Below are 18,272 nucleotides of genomic sequence, written 5' to 3'. Positions count from 1 at the left end.
ACATCTTGCCTCATCCTTGGTCAAAAGAAGTGTGTGGACAGCACCTCCTCCATCTTCTTGGCACCAAAATGTCCCAGCAATCCACCTCCATGTGCCTCCTGCAACAACAAAAGACGAACGGAACCAACTAGAATGCATAGGCGGTTAGCTCTAAACAAAAACCCATCATTGATCATAAACTTATTCCATACATGTCCCTCTCTACAATTAAGCAACACGTCTTTAAAATCAGGATCAAGCACATATTGTTCCTTTATTGATTGAAGACCAAAAATCTGACAATCAAGTTGGGACAGCATTGTATATCTTCTAGACAAAGCATCAGCAATCACATTATCCTTCCCTTTCTTGTGTTTGATAATATAAGGAAAAGATTCAATAAATTCAACCCATTTAGCATACGATTCAGATTATTTTGAGAACGAAGATACTTAAGCGATTCATGATCAGAATGAATAACAAATTCTTTAGGCCACAAATAATGATGCCACATCTCTAAAGAACGAACAAGTACATACAATTCCTTATCATACATGGAATAATTAAGAACAGGACCATGCAATTTTCACTAAAGTAAGCAATGGGTTTACTATCTTGCATCAAAACACCTCTAATGCCAACTCCACTAGCATCACATTCTAACTCAAAAGTCTTACCAAAGTTTGGAAGTTGCAGCAATGGTGCGTGTGTAAGCTTGTCCTTCAAAGTGTCAAAGGACTCCTCATGTGCCTTTCCCCAATGAAACACCACCCCTTTCTTCGTCAACTCATATAATGGGACAGCAATGGTGCTAAAATCTTTGACGAAGCGGCAGTAGAATCCTACAGGACCAAGAAAACTCCTCACCTGTGTGACGGTTTGGGGAACCGGCCAGCTCTTTATGGCTTCAATTTTTATCTCATCCACCTCAATTCCCTATGGAGTTACAACATAGCCAAGAAAAGAAACTCGATCCTTGCAAAAGATGCACTTCTCAAGGTTACCAAATAAACGTGCATCACGTAAAGCATTAAAAACAGCACGTAAGTGATCCATATATTCATCAAAAGACTTGTTGTAAATCAATATATCATCAAAGTAAACTACCACAAAATGACCAATAAAAGCTCTTAAAACCTCATTCATTAAGTGCATGAAAGTGCTAGGTGCATTTGTCAAACCAAAAGGCATAACTAACCACTCATACAACCCAAATTTGGTTTTAAACGTAGTTTTCCATTCATCTCTAAGTTTTATTCTAATCTGGTGGTAGACACTTCACAAGTCAATCTTAGTGAAAATTATAGAACCACACAACTCATCAAGCATGTCGTCTAGCCTAGGAATAGGATGATGATACCGAATAGTAATATTATTGATGGCTCTACAATCAACATAGGTACGCCAAGTTCCATCTTTCTTAGGAACCAAAAGTACAGGAACAGCACAAGGACTAAGACTTTCATGTACATACTCGCGGTCCAAAAGGTCTTGGACTTGCCGCTGAATTTCCTTAGTCTCCTCGGGATTGGTTCGATAGACAGCACGGTTGGGCAAGGTTGCTCCCAGAATCAAATCAATTTGATGCTCTATTCCTCTCATAGGTGGCAGCCCTGGGGGTATCTCAGTTGGAAAAATATCCTCATAGTCCTGCAAAAGGTTAGTGACAGCAGGAGGCACCGAGCTAACAATATCATCAAGCAAAAATATAGCTCGTTTGCATACCAAAGCATAGCAAGTATCATCATCAGAAATTTTAGCAAAGTCACATTTTGTTGCAAGCATAACCCTACCCTTCAATTTAATTCCCTCAGCCTTAGAAATAGATGTAGACTTATCCTTTTTAGGTGGGAAAATAGAATTAGCAACTTGCTGATTTTCAGATTGTACATCATTCAAACTAGCAGCGCGTTCTCTATCAGCTTGTATAATTTGAGCAGGGGTCAAAGGTACCAAAGTAATTTTCTTTCCTTTTATGCACAAAAGTGTATTTATTACTTCTACCATTGTGTGTAGCATCATTATCATGTTCCCAAGGATGACCCAATAAGAGTGAACAAGCTTGCATATGTACCACATCACAATCAACAGAATTAGTATAAGAACCAATAGAAAATGAAACTCTACAAGTTTGTGTTACCTTTGCTTTTCTAGAATCATTTAACCACTGAATATGGTATGGACGTGGGTGTGGACGTGTGGTCAAGCCAAGCTTCTTGACCAAATCAGAACTCACTAAATTGTTGCAGCTACCTCCATCAATAATGACACATGCTCGACGGTTGCTGATGACGAAGAAAAATCTGGAACAAGTTAAGGCGTTGTAGCTTCTCAGGTTGCTGGACTTGTGAGCTAAGCACCCATTGTACAATGATGCTCCTATAGGCCGCCATGGCCTCATCACCAAGGACTTCGCCATCCTCCTCATCTGCATCTTGGTCTTCTTCATCCTCAATGTCAGAAGTGCTGATGTAACCATCTTCTGTAGCAATATATGCCCGCTGACTTGGGCAGTCCTTCTGCACATGGCCAATGCCATGGCAGCGGTGGCACTAAATGTCTGAAGTGTGTCCCATCGATGCAACGGATGAGGAACTCTTGGTAGGCACCTACAAAGAATTTTTACCTGAATCTGAAGGTCGTGTAGGAGGTGCCTTAGGTGTAGCAGAAACTCCAGAGGTTGTTGGTCGCTTGCTCACTGGTGGAGGCGCTCGAAAAGTGGTTGGCTTGGTCAACCCTGAAGATGGTGCCGAGTGTGGTGTGTATGTGGTGCTGACCTTGCTCTTGCTCTGCTATTCACGCGCCTGCAATTCCTTTTCTGCAAGCATAGCAAACTGAAACAACAGGTTGACAGTGTTAAATTCTTTATAATCAACAATGTCCTGAATCTCACGCCTTAAACCCGAATAAAAATGACAAATGGCATCTTCGTTTCCCTCCACAACACTATAGAGCATCAATCTCTTTTGGAGCTCACCATAGTAATCATGTACAGATTTATCTCCTTGTTCTAAATGCATCAATTTCTTACGCAAGTCTCTATGATAAGAAGGAGGAACAAAATAATCACGCATAGCTACCTTAAGTTCTTCCCATGTACCAGGTAAAGCATCTTGTGTAGCTAACCCATTCCACCAAATAATGGCAAAATCCTTAAACTCACTAGTAGCTTGTCGAACTCTATGATGCTCAGGCATAAGGTGGGCGCTAAACTTTTGTTCTACTATCATCTCCCAATCAAGATATCCCTAAGCATCATAATGACCCAAAAAAGATGGTATTGTGAACTTAATCTTAGCATAAGGATCATCGGGTACACGGTGATTATTACCATGATGGTGGTGGACACCACCCATACCTATCGTGTTGCAGCGAAGACGTCGTCGTAATCTTGCTTGTCGGAAGGCTGCTCGATCTATGTTCCCAACGACATCATGCACCGTGTCTTCTAGTAAGAGACCATCGGTGTTGCTGCCGAAGACGTCATTATTGTTGACCACCACCAATGTTTCCAACTCAGTAACCTTGTTAGTTAGCGTGGAAATTCGTTTGTCCAATCTCTCCATGCTGTTGCCAATGTTGAGTTCAATGAGTGCGTTAGTGATGGCCTTCCTGACGGCCTCATTCATCCTTTTTTGGGCATCCTCTACAATAGCTTGTAGTTGCTCTTGGCTGACACACTCGTTGAAACCCTTAGGATTATTATCTCCAGTCTGATCACCTCCTGCCATTGTAAACACAAAAAACAGGAATAAACGGTGAAAGTTATCCCTACCAAATGACTACGTGGTTGCAGTGGTGTCACTTTTCACAGCAAGTGGAAGCGTCTTACCAAGCTCTTACAAAGTTCTTACCAACACAAGCAGTGGACAGTACAACCGGCGGTTGGTTTGTGATACCTGTGAGGCAGTGGTACCGAGATTGCAAAGCCCTTTTTCTGTACTGATCTAAAGAATTTGTGGAGCTTAGAAGGCAAACAAAGAGTAATATGTATATCTGGCACACAAGTCAGTAATAGAAAGTAATGCTGAATTATAGTCCAAAGTACTTGTTCTCGTTGTTGGTCTAAAATGCTCCAAGTACCAGGTGTGTAACAAACAAGCAAGTATGGTGGATAGCAAGGAGACAAGTGTGAAAAAAACAAGTATGGTGGATAGAAACAGCAACATAAACAAGGAACCAGACAGCACACGCTAACACAACTCACTTTGGTCTTCTCTATGTGCTCCTCTAGATATTGTTCCTCTTTTGCCCCTCTCTTTTTTCTATTTTTTGGGCTGTTGTTGTTTTTTTGGGAAATTTTGACTTTTTTATTTTATTTTTTGATATTTTTCTTCACTTAGGAGCACAAAAGAAGTAACCACAAAAAAATGAGCTTAAACAAGTGAAAGACGTGGCCTGTGAAATTTTTAGAAAACTTGCTCAAAATCGACAAAAACCTTATGATCACAAAAAGAGGATCTTGTGACCACTTTTTGACCAATTTAAAATTTTCCAACCCCAAAAAGATGGGGGATGGATGGATCTGAAATTGTTTTCTGATTGATTTTGATATATGGAACGTCAAAATCGGAGTTCGTATGTGAAAACTGGACCAGTTTTAAGAATTGACTCCGAATTAGAGGACAAAACGGGAACAATGTGCGCAAAATTGGTCACAGCAATAAAGATTTGATAGAAAAGACAGGGGGAAAACACACGAACTGGACTCTAACACGACCTAACCAGCAACAAGACCTTGGCCAGGACACAAACTCAACACGACGGACTCTGAAACCGAAATATGCAAAGGCTATGGTGCGGAAGGTTCTAGGACAGGAAAAAAAAGTATGGCACTGGACTATGGAACAAAAGCGAAACACTCAATACTAGGGGATAAATGTGAACCTGACGGTATACCTTAGCTCTGATAGCACTTAATGGGAATAGGGATCCTAATCTTCCGTCAGGTACTAGTAACTATTGTTGTGGCGGAGAATGATACACCGATCCGGCTTAAGATCGAAAGATCGAACCCTGCAATCTTAGCACCATAGCTCCTCTAGTTATCAACTAAGTTACGGACCAGGTTGACCTCACCAAGAAGGCTAATCCCTACTTGCGCAACGAAGAACACAAGCAAGAACAAGAAAGAACACAACTAAATTGCAGATGAATGATTAATCTCACGAAGTTAGGGTGTCACAAACCGATGAACGGCGAAACTATTATTGATAGAATAATCTAAGCAAAACTCAAACCCTAATGGAGGGGCGACGGCTATTTATGAAGATTCTAGGGTCATGCAAGACCCCTAGACGCGTCCCTAATGGGCCCTAACTTCAAGATGGCGGTGGTGGTGCGAGATCCCAGGCGTGAGGCTGGTTGCCGCACGCGAGGACGCCATGGCCATGGTCTCCTCGTGCGTACGCATGAAGCCGTTGGCGGCACGAACCCGACCACCACTACGAGGTCGCGAGGCCGTCGCGTCGCAACGTCGCGCGAGGCCGTCCCACTGCAAGCTCCTCATACGGTCACGAGTCCAGCCCGATCCGCTCCAAAAATCGCCGCACACACTCCACCCTAATCGAATTACTTCGACCTCTAAGTGCCTGAGATGGTTAGTTAGTGCCTAGAAGAAATCTTGTCGCGATCCATTCATCAGAGAGCTCGTACCGACCATTTTAGTTGTCGCCGGCCACCATGTCCGCCAGTTCGAGCTCCGCCATGGTCGCGCTCCTCCTCGATCGGAGCTCCCTCGACGTCTAGTTCGGCGTCACTGCCGTGTCGGCCACGTCTCAAAGCTCCGCCTCTCCTAATTCCGCCACACCCGTGCGGGTGCTCGGCGCGCGACCTTCGCCGTCGACTAGCTCCAGCAGCTCACCGTACTGCCGCACGCGTTAATGGCGAGCTCCTGACCGATCTTGGCGTGTTTGGGAACCTAGCTGCTCAGCAGGGGAAGATGGGAGAAGGAGGAAGAAGAAGATGACATGTGGGGCCCATGCGTCAGTGATGGGGAGAGAGGCTGTCGTGGACTATGGGTAATACGGGGAGATACGGGAATACGAAGCCTGCAAGTGGGCCCAGATATGCGCTGGACGTAGAACAGGGCACGGACGTGGGAGATGTGGACTTGTAATGGCAAGTTTTCAATAAAGTGAATTGTAATGACGTATTTCAAAAGTTAGAAAATTATAATGGCGAGGATAAAAACCCTCTGGTTAGAGCATCTCCAGCAGCTCTTCAGTCCAACTCCCCTAATAAGTTGGTAATAGAGATAGCCCAATACTACTTTATAGATTACTAGTATAGTGCCCATGCTAACGCAACGACAACATTCGGCTAGTGCACCGTTGTCCTGGCGAGTCCCCGGGCACGGCATCCCCTCTGTGCAGCCGCACCGGCATCGTGGGCTCCACCAACACGAAGATCTCCTTGTCCGCGCGCCGCACCCCGCCGCCTGCCGAAGGTGCCGAGCCACACCCATGCGCCGTTCCACGTGGAGTGTATGCCCGTGCTAATGGTACGGTAAAATACAAAACAAGATAAATAAAATTTGTAAAAAAATATAAAAAAAATAGAGTCACATTGTTAGCTAAGTCAGGTTTGCAAACACTGACAAACACAAGAAAAACACATCACAAAGATGCTGCAGCAACTCAGTAAATTGTCCCATTTTTCATTTAGTATATTGTATGCAACAGAAACAATTGTAAGAAGAACAAACACAATTTGCGACCTTGCATAATCTTGCCAGTCAAGTATCATCAGCATCCAATCGATTTCTGGGATATATATCTAACCTTGCACTGTAGATGATGTGTGCACAATATTCAATCAAGGGAAACAACTTGATGGAGAACACTGCTTGATGAATAAAGTGTTGCTGTACCAAATACAGGTACAAGACAGAACATGCCATCTGATTGTTTCTACAAACGAAGTTGCATATATCAGGACTTAAAAAATATGCAAGTATTTTCTAATGATATTTACTAATAACAAATTACATTACTGAAATGCAGGGATGGTCTTCTCACTGAGATGCTCATCGAAGAACATAAGGCCACACATAACCTGATGTCTCATACATTAACTATTTGAATCTTTCTCAGTGATTGTTGCCTACAACTAAAAAAGATGCCAAAACCTCAAATGAAGCTGAGTTTTAAAGCATTATTGATGAGTTTTCAAAACAGGCTACATATAAAGAGTTACAAGTAAAGTGAGGACGACCTGTCCTGGATGGCCAGCCTAGGTTTTTAGGTATGTGGCCACATTAACATGACACGGCCAATGCCATCATCTGCCAGCATGTTGCACATTTTACTCACGTTTGCCTCCATTCAAAGAGAATGAAACTACATACATAGCAATAACCTGCAACGAAGTTACATACTGCCACGATTGCTGAAGATACCTACAATTATTAAGGTATAAGAACAAATATGTATCTGCATATAGGAATGACGACGATGAAGGCGGATGGTAGCGAATTGGAAAGAGCAGTACTCTTCCGCTCTATCAATCTTCCGCTTCTCTTCTAGAAGAGAACAGATAAGTAGACGAACGGCTTCGGCATGATTGAGTGGTGTCATGGTGATGAGTGTGCTGCATGGATGGCAAGAGACGCATAGAGATGATGGTGGCTTCTGATTTCACCTCACGCGTTCGCCGTGGCTACCGCACGAAGCGCAAAAATGGGTCGAAGACGATGGAGGCGATCCCTGCAGGAAGTGAGGCGATGGGGCTGGGCCGGCGCGGCTGAAAGCTCTAGTTTGGTTTTGGTTAATTGATAAAACCCTAAGTGCTAACCTAGTTTATCAAGATGATTATGAGATAGGTAGCACTACTCCAAGTGATGAAGCAATGGCGAAGATCATGACAATGGTAATGGTCAAATGCTTAAACTTGGAAAAGAAGAAAGAGAAAAACAAAAGGCTCAAGGCAAAGATATAAAATGTAGGAACCATTTTGTTTTAGTGATTAAGACACTTAGTGAGTGTGATCACATTTAGGATAGATAGCCATACTATTAAGAGGAGTGGAACTCGTATCGGAATGTGGTTATCAAAGTGCCACTAGATGCTCTAACTCATTACATATGCATTTAGGATCTAGTGGAGTGCTAACACCCTTGAAAATGTTTGTGAAAATATGCTAACACTTGTGCATAAGGTGATACACTTGGTGGTGTTGGCACATCTACAAAGGAGGTGGTGATACACTCGGGAAAATGAAATACCTATTTTCTATTGCGCCGAATGCAAATTCTTGTGGTTGGCACATTGGATCAAGGGTGAAGAAGTTAGAAGTGAAAACGAGTTGATCGCGAAGACGCTGGCGTCGGTCAACTGACCAACCGCTGTGTCTAAAAGCACCAGACGCTGGTTTCTGCGTCCGGTCAAACTGACGGGTCTGCACAGTACCAAGGGTATTGCACCGGACGCTGGTCTGTGTCCGGTTAAGGTGGACTGGACGTGTCCGGTCGAAAAATATGCCTCGGGGAGCTTACTGGAAATGACCGGACACTGGGGCTTCAGCGTCTGGTTAGTTTTACTGGAGCGTCCGGTCAGCTTCGCAGCCGTTGAAATCTGACAAACAGCGTTTGAAGCTGGTGACGCGTGGCGTCCATCGGGCGACCGGACGCTGAGGGCCAGCGTCCGGTTAGTATGACCAGAGCGTCCGATCAAAGCGCGTTTTGCCCAGTGAAGGGGGTATAACGGCTCTATTTGATGGGGGCTCTATTTATAGCCCCATGGCCGGCTCAAGGGAGTACCCTTGCACATTTTTCATTGACATAACAACCTTGTGAGCTTAGCCAAAGTCCTCCCACTCATCTCCATCATTGATTCATCATCTTTGTGAGATTGGGAGAGAATCCAAGTGCATTACTTGAGTGATTGCATCTAGAGGCACTTGGTATTCATGTTGCGCTGCGGTTTTCGCTTGTTACTCTTGGTGGTTGCCACCACCTAGATGGTTGGAGCAGCGGTGGAGGATCGGCACGAGTTGGTGATTGTTCGTGGCCGTCTCCGGTGATTGTGAGGGGAGTTGTACCTTCCCCGATGGAGCGCCGAAAGGTAACTCTAGTAAATTACTCGTGTCATTGAGTTACCTCACTTGTGGGTCGGTTCTTGCGGTGTCCAATCATGTGGACAAGGTTTGTGAAACACCTCTTAGCCGCCGAACCACCAAGTGTTGGTCGACACAATGGGGACATAGCGTGTTGGCAAGCATGTGAACCTCAGGAGAAAATCGATTGTCTCTCTTTCTTTGGCATTCTCCCAGTGATTGGCTATATATTCATCTTGTGATTAGTTCATCCCCTACACGTCGGTATAATCACTCTACTCACTCATTTACATTCTTGCAAACTAGTTGATACAAGCTCTTTAGTGTAATTAGAATTGAGAGCTTGCTTTATTATTTACATTCATCTAGTTGAGCTCTTTAGAGTAGCAAGTTTGTTTGCCTAAGTATTCATTGCAACTAGAATTATTGGATAGGTGGCTTGCAACCCTTGTAGAGCTAGAGCAAGTTTGCATTACGCTATTTGTCATACTAATCAAATTGCTCTAGTTGATTTGTATATTTTTAAATAGGCTATTCACCCCCCTCTAGCCATATTAGGACCTTTCAGCTGCGGCTTGGGGCGGTGGGTCTTTGGTCTCCTCACGCGGCGGCGGGTCCATGGCAAGCAGGTGGCATCCCATGCATCTTCGCACGGCGGTGACAAGCCTCACTGGCCTCGCCTCTGCTGGTCATGAGCGCCATGCAGTCGCCCCTCGTGCCGTTCTGGCTGAGCCCACCGTCACCCTTCTATAGTTCGCACTGCGCCTCCATCGGCCGACCTCTGGTCGGAGCCACCCCGCATGGGATTGGGAATCCAAGAAGTTGCGGTCATGGGGAGGCAGAGGAGTCATGGTCACAGGGAGGCAGAGGAGTCACGGTGCTGGTGGCAGAGCCCACTCGCGCTTCCGCCTATCGGTGCCACGCCGCACGATGGCGCCATGCCATGCACGATGGTGGAGCACGCGCGTCGGCCATCGAACATCGGAGACAGATTGTCGATGCCCAATGGTGGCCGGCCACAATGGGAACTGTAACAACCCAAAAATCCATACACTAAAAATACCAACTACAAAATTTTTCTTAAAAATCCCATGTGATGATGAGTGTCATGTATAGAAACCCAACCTAAGTCAACACATGAGCATGGCATGTCATTTGTTATCATGTTTATTTAAATGCTGACAAAAGAAACATAACATACAATGTTAACTAAAATGGTGATTTGGATTTTCATCTGTTTTATGAAATGCCTAACAACTCCTTTAAAGAAATACACCATGAAGTAATTAATACCCAAACCAGAGAATAAAGGTTTAAGGAGAAAACTAATTCTATTCTTGTATAACAAAACTACACCTATTTTTGTTATACAAAATAGATAAATAAATTCCTAATATATATACAAAAATGATATGGGCATCAAATCTAAAAGGTACACCAATTTGGAATTCAAATTTCAAACCAAATTTGAATTCAAACAAAGGAGAAGAAAAGAAAAACAAAAAGGAAAAGTCTAAGCCAGCCCAAGCAACCAACCGGCCTAGACTCGCCTTCTGGCTTCACTGGCCCACGCACAGCCGCAGCAGGCCGGCCCATGAGCTCGCGCAGGCCCAGCAAGATAGCCAGCGTGCTGCCCACACCCACGCGCCTCCCCGCCTTCCCTTGCTGCCGCTGCCACATGGGCCCCGCACGTCAGTCGCACGACAACCACAGTGTCTTCTTCCTCCCCCCGACCGCTCACGCTGATTCCCTTCTCCGACCAAGCCCCGACAGCGCTGGTAGGTGCGGGCCAGGGGTCACGCTAGGAGCATGACCCTGTCTCCCCCTTGGCGCCATGCCCACGCAACCTCCGGGCCAACCACCCCAGCCTGCGATGCCGTTCAATGCCAACGGCGCATCACCAGTCATCCGCCATTGGAGCTTGGAGTTCGGCTATAAAGCCCCAGCCCCGGGTGCCCTAGAGCTCTCCCATCGCCCCGCCGCCACTTGGTGGCCATCCACTGTGCACCCGAGCCAAGAGAGAAGAGGGATAGAGGGAGAAGGAGCGCCCGACGCCGCCGGTGTCGCCGGAGCAGAGGACGTCGCCCCGATCAAGCACATCGATGTTGTGCAGCACTGCACTACACTATGCTGCTTCTGGAGCTACACGGCCACAGCTTGTCACTGCGTCACCATTCAATCTTCCACGACACCAAAGGTGAGCCCTCGGTTCTTCCCCTGCTCACCGCTGGACTTTGCTACTCCGGCCATGGCGCTCCATACCGTGAGCGCGTAGGCCAAGGCCATCTCTGGCCTCTAGGTACACAAGCACAGCACACTCACGCGCACACCCACGACCACCTCCGAGCCCTTGGACGCCATAGCAGAGTGCATGCACACACCGTGCTCACGACGCCGCCGCCATGGCGTGGCCACCGCTGGCGCACCTGGCCGCCTCGCCGGACTAGAACACAGCCGTAGAGGATCACAGTGACATCTGGAGGACAGCCACGTAGACCGAGTCATTGATAGCCGACCGCAGCGCCCTGGCCACGAGCACCGAGTCACCGGCTAGAGTTCCACTGTGCACCATCACCGTGGCCAGGACCGCTGGAAACGCCTAGAGCTTCCTTGACTCATCCGCCCCGTTCACTGGAGCCACGGGAAGCTAACGCGCCTTGCCAAGCAAGCTTCTAGCCACCACATCGCCCTATCCGTGACTCACCGACGAGCACCACCACATCGATCCACCGCTCGCCGTGGCTAGAGCCCTGGAAAGCCTTAACCGTCAGCCGACCCCCACCGTCACAGTCACCACGGCGTGAGGGAACTTTTCCCCTCCTCAATTGGACACCAGCGCCACCGCGGGGGCTCACCCAATGAGCTCACCGTCGGCAAGAGCACGGCCATAGGAGAAACAGGGGAAACTCCCCTTGTCGGCCACCCGCGCATGAACCTGGTGCTCGTAGACCATGCCCGAGGAAAGAGAGGTGGACTTGGTCCACCATGCACCTTGCCTTAGGTCCATACACCAGCGCCTCTTGGTCCACCGTGAGCCACGCTCATGCCTACAGCTTGGAAACAAAGCCCAGTAGAGGCCCAAGGTCATGACATGGCTGCGCCACAGCATGCCACGTGTCTGGGCCGGCCCGGCCCAGACCAGCCCAACCCGAAGCCCACCAAAGCCCAGTTGAAGCCCAATCCAGTTGACCGTTGACTGATCAACGTTGACCATTGACCAGGGTCCACATGTTAGCGACACTGAGTCGCTGGACCCACATGTCAAATGGTGACGTCATGCTGACATCATGCTGACGTCACGCGGGACCCACACGTCAGAAGCTAACACAGCCGGGGTGACGTCATGCCAACATCACATTGACATCAGATGCTGACGGCAGCAGCCCTGGCCCCACACGTCAGTGACCCTAACCGTTGACCGTTGACCGTTGACTCGCCCGTTGATTGCCGTTGACTTTGACCGGACCCACATGTTAGTGACCCAAGAGTCCCTAGACCCAATGCTGACGTCAGCTGGACCCCACCTGTTAGCTCGGAACTAAGATGATGATGTCATGCTGATGCCATGCTGGCATCAGCATGCCACGTGGACCAATCACAGTGTGACACGTGTCAGCCCAGGATTAATTCAGCCTTTTCCATTTTCAGAAATGATTTAAACTTCAAAAATTCATAACTAATTCATACGACCTCAGAAAAATACGAAACTAGGACCAAAATTCATCTAAAATCGAGCTTTATGCAATGAACCTATATTTGAGTGCATTTGGCTCATTTGAATTTTCATTGCTTCTTTGTGCTATTCTATAGACGTCGTTAACGCGACTATAATACGATCAATGTAGATTCGGAGGAGAACCAGACGGATGAGGATCGTGAGTACCGTGAGGAGTACGGAGATGACTACACTGAAGGTGCCACATCTCACCTAATCTCATAGCACCTATTACGCATGGCTAATATAGAACTGCTATTGCTATACTTTACTGCTATAATCATACTATGATAGGACTTGCATGGTAGTATGCTTACTTGATGGCCTTTACCTTGATGCAACCTTACCCCTGCATACCCTGCTATTAGGCTAGACACACGCTTACTGCTATATTACATTGCTTATACTTCTACCATGCTTATACTACATTAAATGCATAGTGGAAACTGGTGTTATCTAGACTATGGGGAGAGTGCTGCGTGTGTGACTTGGGTGTGTGGAGGGTGAGGGTTGTGTTGACTAAGTTGGAGTATACGATGAGCCTGGGGCAAGTCTTACCATGGGGTGCTACCTGGGCACCCTTGGAAATGGATACCTATGGTGGGTAAATGGTATATAAGGTGGTCCTGGGTGTGACCCTGTGATGGGAGGAGCCCGGGATGGAGGTGCTATGGTGGCACAGTAAATGGAAACCCTGATGAAGATATTCTGGCTTGGTCAACCCTAAGGACTTACTAGTACTCAGATTCATCGGGAAGCCTTACGTACCACTCGCCCTATATGGTGCAGGATGACCGGACTACTTGGTAGGATATTGCCACAACTGCTAGGTTGATAGCGGATAGTGTAAGGAGGTACGGGGCACGGAGGATTTCCCCCACACCCTTCTGAGACTTCATGGAGACCTTGTGGACCCGGCTCATGACTCACAGTTTCAGCCACCCTAGACTAGACTTGGGGTGTACTAGGGCTAAATGGTAGAGTGGCAATATCCTAGGCTAGCAAGCGGCCAGAATCAGCCCAGTTGATGATGGTCAGCGAAGAAGGCAGATCTTGTGGTCATGTAAAACCTCTACAGAGTGTATGGTTAATCGATCGATACATGTGCCGACTTGTCAGCTATGGACCTTTTTTGGGTTTCGCTTAAACTAGATAGTGAGATGAGTCCTTCTCTTCTTCCCCTGTGAGAGAGTGTCGATCGTAGCCAGGGGCTACGGGCCTTGAGACAGTGCCGAGAGGGAGTTGGCCTGTCGACTGAGCGATGGTATGGTAATGGTGTGGAGATGCTGGTATATCGATCCTAGGATCGAAACCTGGCTCTAGAAAGGGAATGGGTGGAATGTGTGTGGGAATGGTGTTAAAACTTGACCAACTATTATTATATACTTGATATGCTAAAACATAGGAAACCCCAGCCTTATAGGTTCCTTTTGATTATATCCAACTTGCATCCAATTTCCACAAAGCAATGCTCATAGGGTGGGAGTGGCCAATACAAATCGTACTGATAAATTTTGGCACACAGGTTCTGCTGAGAAGTATAGCTCCGAGGAGTTTGACGGTTGAGGGGTTCATGCCTACGCTCGAGTTTGGCGATCTTATCTTCAAGCTATTCTGAATGAATGCTACTTTTGATTCCACCAATGCGGTGATATAATAAATTATGTAATTCCGCACTATTGTACTCTGATATTATCATTGTATGGATGTGGTATTCAACTGGAAATTTGGGTAATATGATCTACAACGGTCTTGTTACACTTCGACTCTGTGGATTTCCCTTCGTGGAAATTGGGGTCGCTTCAGGAACGGAGATCTCAATCTTTCGTTAGGTACTGGTAACTATCGTTGTGGCGGAGAATGACACACCGATCTGGCTTCAGATCGAAAGATCAAACCCTACAATCTTAGCACCACAGCTCCTCTGGTTATCAACCAAGTCATGGACCAGGTTGACCTCACCAAGAAGGCTAATCCCTGCCTGCGTAATGAAGAACACAAGCAAGAACAAGAAAGAACACAACTAAATTGCACATGAATGATTAATCTCACGAAGTTGGGGTCTCACAAACCGATGAACGACGAAACTGTTCTTGATAGAATAATCTAAGCAAAACCCAAACCCTAATGGAGGGGCGGCAGCTGTTTATGAAGATTCTAGGGTCGTGCAAGACCCCTGGATGCGCCCCTAATGGGCCCATACTCGATACATGGTCCAACGGACCAAAAGACGGTGTCGCAGCACCCTGGCAGATTCTAGATGCTAACTTGTGACCATGATTCCTATTAATTCCGAATAGCTTTTGATGTGAAACCACTTGGATTGGCTTCCTTATCAAATTAGCTTTCCATCCATATGTGGATCATTGAAAACAGAGTCCGAATACATCCTGGGTGACCAGTTTAAGGCAGAGTGGTCCTGGAGGCCGAGGCAGACTCGAAATCATGTTGGACTGGGCCTCCGGTTCCTGTTGGACATCCTTGCTGGTTATCTTCGCCTCCACCATGTCCTCTAAGTCCTTCATGACCCTCTCCAATGTTCCTAAGCAAAATAACATCATTAGGTAGTAGTCTATTCTCAAAAGTATAAAAAGAATTGTTTAAGAACGAGCTCACCTCTAAATTGAGTTGACGCATTCGAGTCCAGGTCATTGGACCTTGCATGACGGTTGGAGGATCATCAGCGGGTACATCTAAAGGAGTGATGTCCTCATCATCCTCCCCCTCTTGAAATGGAGTCATCCTCAACTCAAGCTCATCTTCTTCACCCAAATAAGGTTTCAAATCTGCAATATTAAAGGTGGGACTAACCCTGAACTCGGGTGGCAACTCAAGTTTGTAGGCATTATCATTTATTTTCTCAATTATCTTATAAGGACCAGCAGCTGTTGGCATTAATTTAGACTGATGCAGCTCAGGAAATCTATCTTTTCTCAAATGTAACCAAACCAAATCACCCGGTTTAAGTTTAATCTCTTTTCTACCTTTACTACTAGCAATTCTATACTTTTCATTCATTCTTTCAATATTTGCTTTAGTTGTTTCGTGTAACTTATGAATAAAATCAGCACGCTCTCTAGCATCACTATGTATTCTCTCAATGGTAGGTAAGGGCAAAAGATCAATAGGAGCACAGGGGTTAAAACCATACACTACCTAAAAATGACTTACCTTGGTGGTGGAATGTTCCACCCTATTATATGTAAACTCCACATGTGGCAAACACTCTTCCCACATCTTCAAATTGCGTTTCAAAATTGCTCTCAATATGGTGGACAATGTTTGATTCACAACCTTAGTTTACCCATCAGTTTGGGGATGACATGTTGTAGAAAACAGCAGCTTGGTCCCCAATTTATTCCACAACGTGCGCTAAAAATGACTCAAGAATTTTGCGTCGCGATCTAAAACAATAGTAGAAGGCATATCATGCAAGCGAACAATTTCTTGAAAGAAAAGGTCAGCAATATGAACAGCATCGTCGCTCTTATGACAAGGAATAAAATGTACCATCTTAGAAAAATAATCAACCACCACAAAAATACTATCCCTCCCCCTCTTAGTCCTGGGCAAACCCAACACAATCCATAGATATATCAGCCCAAGGAGTAGAAGGAACAGGAAGACGCATATACAAACCATGTGGGTTCAATGGCGACTTACCTTTTTGACATGTGGCACACCGAGCCATGTACCGCTCTACATCTCGCCTCATCCTTGGTCAAAAGAAGTGTGTGGACAGCACCTCCTCTGTCTTCTTGGCACCAAAATGTCCCATCAATCCACCTCAATGTGCCTCCTACAACAATAAAAGACGAACGGAACCAACTGGAATGCATAGGCGGTTAGCTCTAAACAAAAACCCATCATTGATCATAAACTTATTCTATGCATGTCCCTCTCTACAATTAAGCAACACGTCTTTAAAATCAGGATCAAGCACATATTGTTCTTTTATTGATTGAAGACCAAAAATCTGATAATCAAGTTGGGACAGCATTGTATATCTTCTAGACAAAGCATCAGCAATCACATTATCCTTCCCTTTCTTGTGTTTGATAATATAAGGAAAAGATTCAATAAATTCAACCCATTTAGCATGCCTACGATTCAAATTATTTTGAGAATGAAGATACTTAAGCGATTCATGATCAGAATGAATAACAAATTCTTTAGGCCACAAATAATGACGCCACATCTCTAAAGAATGAACAAGTACATACAATTCCTTATCATACATGGAATAATTAAAAATAGGACCATGCAATTTTTCACTAAAGTAAGCAATGGGTTTACCATCTTGCATCAAAACACCTCTAATGCCAACTCCACTAGCATCACATTCTAGCTCAAAAGTCTTATCAAAGTTTGGAAGTTGTAGCAATGGTGCGTGTGTAAGCTTGTCCTTCAAAGTGTCAAAGGACTCCTCATGTGCCTTTCCCCAATGAAACACCACCCCTTTCTTCGTCAACTCATGTAATGGGACAGCAATGGTGCTAAAATCTTTGACGAAGCGGTAGTAGAATCCTGCAAGACCAAGAAAACTCCTCACCTGTGTGACGGTTTAGGGAACCGGCCAGCTCTTTGTGGCTTCAATTTTTATCTCATCCACCTCAATTCCCTGTGGAGTTACAACATAGCCAAGAAAAGAAACTCGATCCATGCAAAAGATGTACTTCTCAAGGTTACCAAATAAACGTGCATCACGTAAAGCATTAAAAACATCACGTAAGTGATCCATATGTTCATCAAAAGACTTGTTGTAAATCAATATATCATCAAAGTAAACTACCACAAAATGACCAATAAAAGCTCTTAAAACCTCATTCATTAAGCGCATGAAAGTGCTAGGGCATTTGTCAAACCAAAAGGCATAACTAACCACTCACACAACCCAAATTTGGTTTTAAACGTAGTTTTCCATTCATCTCCAAGTTTTATTCTAATCTGGTGGTAGCCACTTCACAAGTCAATCTTAGTGAAAATTATAGAACCATACAACTCATCAAGCATGTCGTCTAGCCTAGGAATAGGATGACGATACCGAATAGTAATATTATTGATGGCTCTACAATCAACATGCATACGCCAAGTTCCATCTTTCTTAGGAACCAAAAGTACAAGAACGGCACAAAGACTAAGGCTTTCATGTATATACCCGCGGTCCCAAAGGTCTTGGACTTGCCGTTGAATTTCCTTAGTCTTCTCAGGATTGGTTTGATAGGCAGCACGGTTGGGCAAGGTTGCTCCCGGAATCAAATCAATTTGATGCTCTATTCCTCTCATAGGTGGCAGCCCCGGGGGTATCTCAGCTAGAAAAATGCCCTCATAGTCCTACAAAAGGTTAGTGATAGTAGGAGGCACCGAGCTAACAATATCATCAAGCGAAAACATAGCTCGTTTGCATACCAAAGCATAGCAAGTATCATCATCAGAAATTTTAGCAAAGTCACATTTTGTTGCAAGCATAACCCTACCCTTCAATTTAATCCCCTTAGCCTTAGAAATAGATGTAGACTTATCC

Source organism: Miscanthus floridulus, chromosome 8 (assembly GCF_019320115.1).
Source record: "Miscanthus floridulus cultivar M001 chromosome 8, ASM1932011v1, whole genome shotgun sequence".
In the NCBI taxonomy this organism is placed as follows: domain Eukaryota; kingdom Viridiplantae; phylum Streptophyta; class Magnoliopsida; order Poales; family Poaceae; genus Miscanthus; species Miscanthus floridulus.
Note: the sequence above shows the minus strand (reverse complement) of the source record.